Here is a 7,500-nt window from a genome sequence, read left to right as displayed (position 1 = left end):
TAGTATGAAAATATACTTCTGTCTGATAAATAATATATACAGTAGAACCCCCGGGATACGGTGGCGCTAGGATACTTCTTTTTCAGATTATTTTGTGGAATACGATATTTTCCGGTCCTTGGTTACGATATTTTCCCCGTCTTACGGTGTTATTTATAATGTCATTTGATTTGATACATGTGTATTAAATACTGTACTGTATTTTGTTATAAATTTTTAATACCGTATCCCGGGGTTTTACCGTATATATGTACATATACTTATATAAATCTATATATTTATATACATACATACATACATAATACATATATATATATATATATATATATATATATATATATGAGCGTTTCAGCCCGGCGTTGTCCGGGCTTTTGGAGGTGTATGTGGAACAAAAAAAAAAGCGGTCAATTTTTTTAACTTTGACCCCTATTATAACCCCTTAACATTTATTGTTTTGGACTCAAATCAAGTTATTAAGTTAGATCCATGTCCAAGGAACCTCTATCTAAAATTTCAAGTGTTTAGACCCAAAATTGTTGGAGGAGTTTGATAGAGTTCTTAAAGGTCAAATCGTTGAACTTTGACCCCTTAACAGCCGAATTTCTGGCCGAAAACGGATTACAAAGATTTTCTCAAGATCTCAGTACCTTGTATATCAAATTTTGAGTTTTTAGACTGAAAATTGTCAGAGTTATTGCGTATGGAAATATACACAGACACACAGACAGACAAACAAACACTTTCACTTATATATATATATATATATATATATATATATATATATATATATATATATATTAGGATTTCAGCCCGGCGTTGCCCGGGTGTTTGGATGTGTATGTTGAGCAAAAAAAAAAAAAAAGTGGTAGTAGGAAGTCAGGCTCAAACCCTGTATATCAAATTTCGAGTATGTAGACTTTAAATTGACAGAGTTATTGCGTAGGGAAATGTACACACACAGACACACAGACACACAGAGAGATACGTTCACTTTTATAGATATACTAGAATGGGTGCCAGGCGTTGCCTGGGTGTTTGGAGGTGTATGCTGAGCAAAAAAACAAAAACAAAAAAAAGGTCAATTTTTTTAACTGTAACCCCTATTATGACCTCTTAAAATTTAGTGTTTTAGACTCAAATCAAGTTATTAAGTTAGATCCATGTCCAAGGAACATATATCCAAAATTTTAAGTGTTTAGACCAAAAATTGTCGGGGGAGTTTTGTAGAGTTCTCAAAGGTCAAATCGTTGAACTTTGATCCCTTAATAGCCAAATTTCTGGCCGAAAACTGATCACATCGATTTTCCCAAATCTCAGTACCTTGTATATCAAATATCAAATTTCGAGTCTGGAGACTTAAAATTGAAAGAGTTATTGCGTATGGAAATGTACACACACAGACACACGGACACACACAGAGACACACACTTTCACTTATATATAGTTTTATATATGTATATATGTATATATATATATATATATATATATATATGTATATATATATATACATATATATATATATATATATGTATATTTATATGCCAAACTTTCACAAAAAAACACTCGACTTGTGACAAAACTAACAACAATTTTCCCTACTTTCTAAATCTAAACGCAGATTCCATGAACAAAGTTTCTTTCCTCGAACTACGCGCATGTGGAACACTGTTGTATTGGCCTGCTTCCCAGCTGATTACAACATGGTAGCCTCCAAGCCCAATGTAAACAAATTATTGTTGAAATGTCCCCTTACATAATCCAAATTTTACCTAATCTACACCATTAACGATTACTAACCTACCACTTTACATTCATTAACTATTACCCTCGAATGGCTTTCAAGCTTTGATAAGTAGTGACTCACTTGTAAAAAAGAAAAAACTAAATTAAATTATCATAAATTCTTCATGATGCCAGTACACTTTCGGTCCTTCCTTAGATGTACCTCACATCAATTAATCTAAGACCTTGTGCTTTAAGAGCAGTCGTTTGCACAGTTCCCAATGAAGTACCTTCCCATCTTTCTCATTTACTCACTATGACTTCTCACACAAGTCATCATCGGTAATTACTCACTGCTAATAGCAGGTGGTTTTCCCTGGAGTCTAGGTGACAGTAAGTTCCCCCACCCAGATGTCCAGTACTCTTCACTTTGCAATTAAATTTGCATTATCGCAACAGCCGCTTGCTATCAATTTCTCGTTCTGGAATTTGAGTGGCAATAGGCCTCCTCAAGGCCCTAATCATCTTCATACTCTTCCAGCGATGGTCTGGTTGTTTTTATTTATTAATTTTATTTATTTATTTATTTATTTATTATTATTATTATTATTATTATTATTATTATTATTATTATTATTTATTATTATTATTATTATTATTATTCACCTCGATCTTTCCATCTTCCTTGATCCTTCTCGTCTATTTGTTGTGATTTGTGGTGTCAGTCAGTGACGACACTACGCTTTTTTATAATTTTATTGGGGTGGGGGAGGGGCGTAGTTACCTTAACATATTGCGATTTAATTTTCTTGATTCTCTGTGGACGTATTCTGTTTTTTTGTTTTATTGTTTTGTTTTATTGTAGTATGCAAGTTGCTGGTTAGTCTTAGGGCTTTCCTTAAGATTTCTCCATTTTTATTATCGCTATTCTTTGCATCTTCTCTGTCTTCCCCCGGATCCCAATTTCTCTCTCTTTTCCTTTTTTTTAAAAAGATTTTTCAGGATTCTTCCTAGTGCTCTAATGATTATTGGTGTTATCTTTGTCCATATTCCATATCCCTTTCAGCTGTATGGCAAGTTCCGTGTCTTTGCTTTGCTTCTCCGTCTCCTTGATGTTAACCTTGTGATCTACTAGGACGACGAATCACTCACAAGTCGTTACCAATGATCGCTCACTAGCAACACTGGTTGTTGTTCCTTGTGATCTGAGTGACAGGTTCACATCATAAAATTTTCATTGATAACGGTCGTTAAAGTTTATTTGAAATTTGAGAGACAATATGCTTCTGCATGATGCCAGTACGCTTAAGGTTCTTCAAGTGGAGGTCTGAATGGTGCTCGCCTTCCACGGTTTTTTTTTAATCCTCCTAAACTCTTATTTACACTCTAGGAGTTCGCACACGAATGATTACCAGTGATCTCCTACTGGTATGATACAGCTGTAATCACGTTGACAGACCGGTTTCCGCAAACTCATCGAAGTTAAGCGCTGATTAGCTTGACCAAATGAATAGAAATTTGGAAAGGCCACGTGCTACCCTCTTGCAAAATTCTCTGCAAATTCAATCGCATCTCCGTAGCAATTGTATACAAAACCACACAATTGCGGCATGAAATTGCCCGATGAGAGTTGATATGTCGTAAAACTCCCCCTCCACCACCACCACAACAGCAATAACATATATCTATCTATTCCGTCTGTCTGTCTATTCCGTATATCTATCTATCTATCTATCTATCTATCTATCTATCTATCTATCTTGTTTAGATCTATCAATGTATCTACACATCAATTTTTTTTTGCTTACTTTCTTTCTATATAACTCACTATCTCCCTATATACGCATCTAGATCTATTCCTTCGTATATCGATATTTTCCACTCTGTATAATAGTTCCTTTTATGTAAATATTATTAATTTCTCTCTTAAACTCTTCCTTACTTTCTCTCCCGCTCTTCACACACACACACACACACACACACACACACACACACACACACACACACACACACACACATATACATATATATACATATATATACATATATATATATATATACATATATATACATATATTTATACATATATACATATATATATATACATATATATACACATATATATATATGTATATATATATGTATATATATATATGAATATATATATATACATATATATATACACACATATATACACGTATATATATATATACATATATATATACACACATATATATATATACATATATATATTCTGTGTGTGTGTGTGTGTGTGTGTGTGTGTGTGTGTGTGTTAGTATATTTGGGTCACATTTCTTTCTCTTATGCATGCATGTTTCCGTGAACAGTAGGGATAATTCCTGTTTTTTTTTGGGGGGGGGTGCAATCCTTTATTTTAATTTGGCGGGCCAATATTCGAACGTTCTGTTCGAGCGCAAAAAGAAATTTGACATAGTCACGAAGTTTTCGACTTCCATGAGTCGTCTTCAGGCGAGTGATGAATTAAAAATTCACACACACACACACACACACACACACACACACACACACACACACACACACACGCACATATATATATATTAGTGATGGGACGATTTCAAAATTTTTCCAGATTCCGATACACTTACCGATTCTGTACTGAATTACCGATTCCAATTGAGATTCTTTATAAATGTTTAAATATTTAAAGTGATTATTTTGTCCCGATTTCCGTAAAGACATGTTAAATGTGCATATATTTTCTCAAACGTAGAAAACAAACAAGTGGTGGTGGTGGTGGGGAGCGATCTATAGATTTTAGTTACACTGGTAGTTTAAAATCAATAAATATTTATTATTTCATTTTTACTTCCAGCAGTAAACGATTATGTTTTAAATTAAAAAAAAATAATTAAAGTAATCGTTTTTGTCTTCGGAAAATAGGTACAAATTTTTCCGATATCGATTCCAATACCCCAAAAGTTCAGATTCTGATTCCTATAATCGTCCCAATACTACTCGTGTAATATATATATATATATATATATATATATATATATATATATATATATATATATATATATATATATATATATATATATATATATAATAGTTATTTTCGACGTCACTCCTGCACAACAGCAATAACACTAACATTCTATCTATCTATGTACTTATAAAAACAGGTGGTAGACGCTGGAGTCTACTTCCCACGACGGTAAGATGTGACACAAAGATCAAAAAGTTGGAAGTGCTAGTGCCCTCGAGGAGGAGCAAAAATATGCTTTGGCAGCCTCGTTGCAGTTCCCCGATACAGGTGACGCAGGTAATGATAACAATCTCCCAAGATTTCCAGCACTGGTTTCATCACCTTTGCAACAAAACTTCTTTGCGAGGAATTCCTTCCTATGGAACACATTAGGACAGGATTGTTTCTTGTTGATTACAACATGGTTGTCTTCAAATCCAGTCTCAACGAATTACTGTCATAAAATGCTCCATGCGTAATCACAAAGAAGTTCATATCTTTGACTAATGTTAGCATACCCATAAACTTCCTCATCACTCGGCTGGCGACCATTCTGTCTTACTAACTCTTTAACTCGAGTGGTTATTGGCCTTGATAAGAACTTAATAGTAAAAAAAAAAACTCACTTGGTATTCTCACACCAGCCGTTTACCACCGTGAAAACATTTGTTATTTGGCAATCCAGCACACTCTTCGCGCTCTTCTAGTCAGTCTGGATGGTGCGAATTTTCATTGGTCATTCCTTGCTCTCAACCCCCACCCCCCAGAGTCACAGTCTATGGTAATAAGTTTCGGACTTCAGCATTTATTTTTGTTTTTTGATGGAGGAGATATATTTGTTAGTAGTAATAATAGTAGAAGTCGTAGTTCTATTATTTTTCATAATCTAATATATAAAGTAAAGTTAATCGCTTTCTCATTTTTTTTTGTCATCGATAGCTTTCTACTTACAAAAAATATTTGATTCTGGCCCGTTAGTTATTTTGGTGGGTCGAGGGGGTCATCTATGATAAGGGTAAAACATGTAACTCGATTTAATTCCTTCCGTAAAACGTTTTTATCCGGATCGGAATTATTTTCATCAGTCTAAAATACTTTTCGTTGTTTGGAAAAAAAACAAAAGAAGAAAGAATACTATATTTTTATGTATATGTTATGTATCTATATATTTATGTAGTGTATATATATAGTTATGTGTCTGTTATGTTTATATATATGTATATATATTTATGTAAGTGTTATATATATATATATATATATATATATATATATATATATATATATATATATATACTGGCAGGGGTGCCCGGCGTTGCTCGGGTGTTTGGAGGTGTATGCTGTGCAAAAAAAGCAAAAAAACAAAAAAAATGGTTAATTTTTTAAAACTTTGACCCCTATTATGACACCTTAAAATTTATAGTTTCGGGCTCAAATCACTTTATTAAGTTAGATCCAGGTTCAAGGAACCTATATCTAAAATTTCAAGTGTCTAGACCCAAAATTGTCGGAGGAGTTTGGTAGAGTTCTTAAAGGTCAAATCGTTGAAATTTGACCCCTTAACAGCCAAATTTCTGGCTGACACCCGTCACATCGATTTTCCCAAATCTCAGTACCCGGTATTTCAAATTTCGAGTCTATAGACTAAAAATTGACAGAGTTATTGCGTAGGGAAATGTACACAGACAGACAGACACACAGACAGACAGACACGTTCACTTTTATAGATATATAGATATATATATATTTGTTTGTGTTATGTCTCTATATATATATATGTATATATATATATATATAAATATATATATATATATATATATATATATATAGACATAACACAAAGAAATATATATATATATATATATATATATACACACACACACACACACACACACACACACACACACACACACACACGTGTGTGTATAGATTACTAGTAGTCCAATTTTACAAACGGGAGGGTCTAAATAGCAATTCAAACTGGGTGACGGGTAAATGAAAGCTACCCACGTGTGAGGCGATATAATTGAACGGAAACTATGAGCGCCATTTACCGTCGATGTGTAGGAAGTCAACTACTTTTTGTTATATCTTGCTGCGTCCTCGCACTATTCAGATAGGCTCAGTCCGTCGGTTTGCCAGTTTCAGTTTCAAATATTATTTCCCTTTGTTGTCTTTTTACTATTTCTATCGCTATCCATCAATAATTTTGGTCTGCCATACTTAAGTTTGAAAGTGCATGTCCTTTGGTTTGCCAAGCTTAAGTTTGTAATGGCATGTCCTTTGGTTTGCCAAGCTTAAGTTTGTAATGGCATGTGCTTTAGTCTTCCACAATTAAATTTAAAACGACATGTGATTTGATCTGCAACGCTTAAGTTTGAAATGACAACGCCTGTGGAACTCTCTTCCGGTTTCCTGTTTCCCAGCTGACTACAACCTGGTTGTCTTCAAGTCTAACGTAAACAAATTCTCGATGAACCACCCCTTAAGTAATCCAATCTATCAAATTTCAATTAATAACGACTACTACGATATTATCCCATTGTTTACTGTACACTCCATAACCCTTATCCTCGAATGGCCTCAGGGCCTTGATAAGCGGTGACTCCTATGAAAAAACAAAAAACAAATAGTATTTTCGTCGATATAACTCCTAAACTTCAGACCAAGATCAAAGGTACACTAACGAGGATGACCATAGACACCCCCTCCTCAATTTTTGAGTGACCTTGTGCCTAATTTTTTGTTTTTTTCTGTTTTGTTTCAAGTTTTCA

The 7,500-nt window shown here is 33.8% G+C and overlaps 1 protein-coding gene across 1 annotated transcript in view; it reads left to right on the top strand.

Annotated features, from left to right (window-relative positions):
- Positions 1-7,500, top strand: part of LOC145247302 (electroneutral sodium bicarbonate exchanger 1-like) — a 252,873-nt gene that overhangs the window by 2,797 nt on the left and 242,576 nt on the right. The window lies entirely within an intron of this gene.

Source organism: Euprymna scolopes, chromosome 25 (assembly GCF_053919585.1).
Source record: "Euprymna scolopes isolate OS-2025 chromosome 25, ASM5391958v1, whole genome shotgun sequence".
In the NCBI taxonomy this organism is placed as follows: Eukaryota; Metazoa; Mollusca; class Cephalopoda; order Sepiida; family Sepiolidae; genus Euprymna; species Euprymna scolopes.
This window is presented reverse-complemented; position numbering and strand designations above follow the sequence as displayed.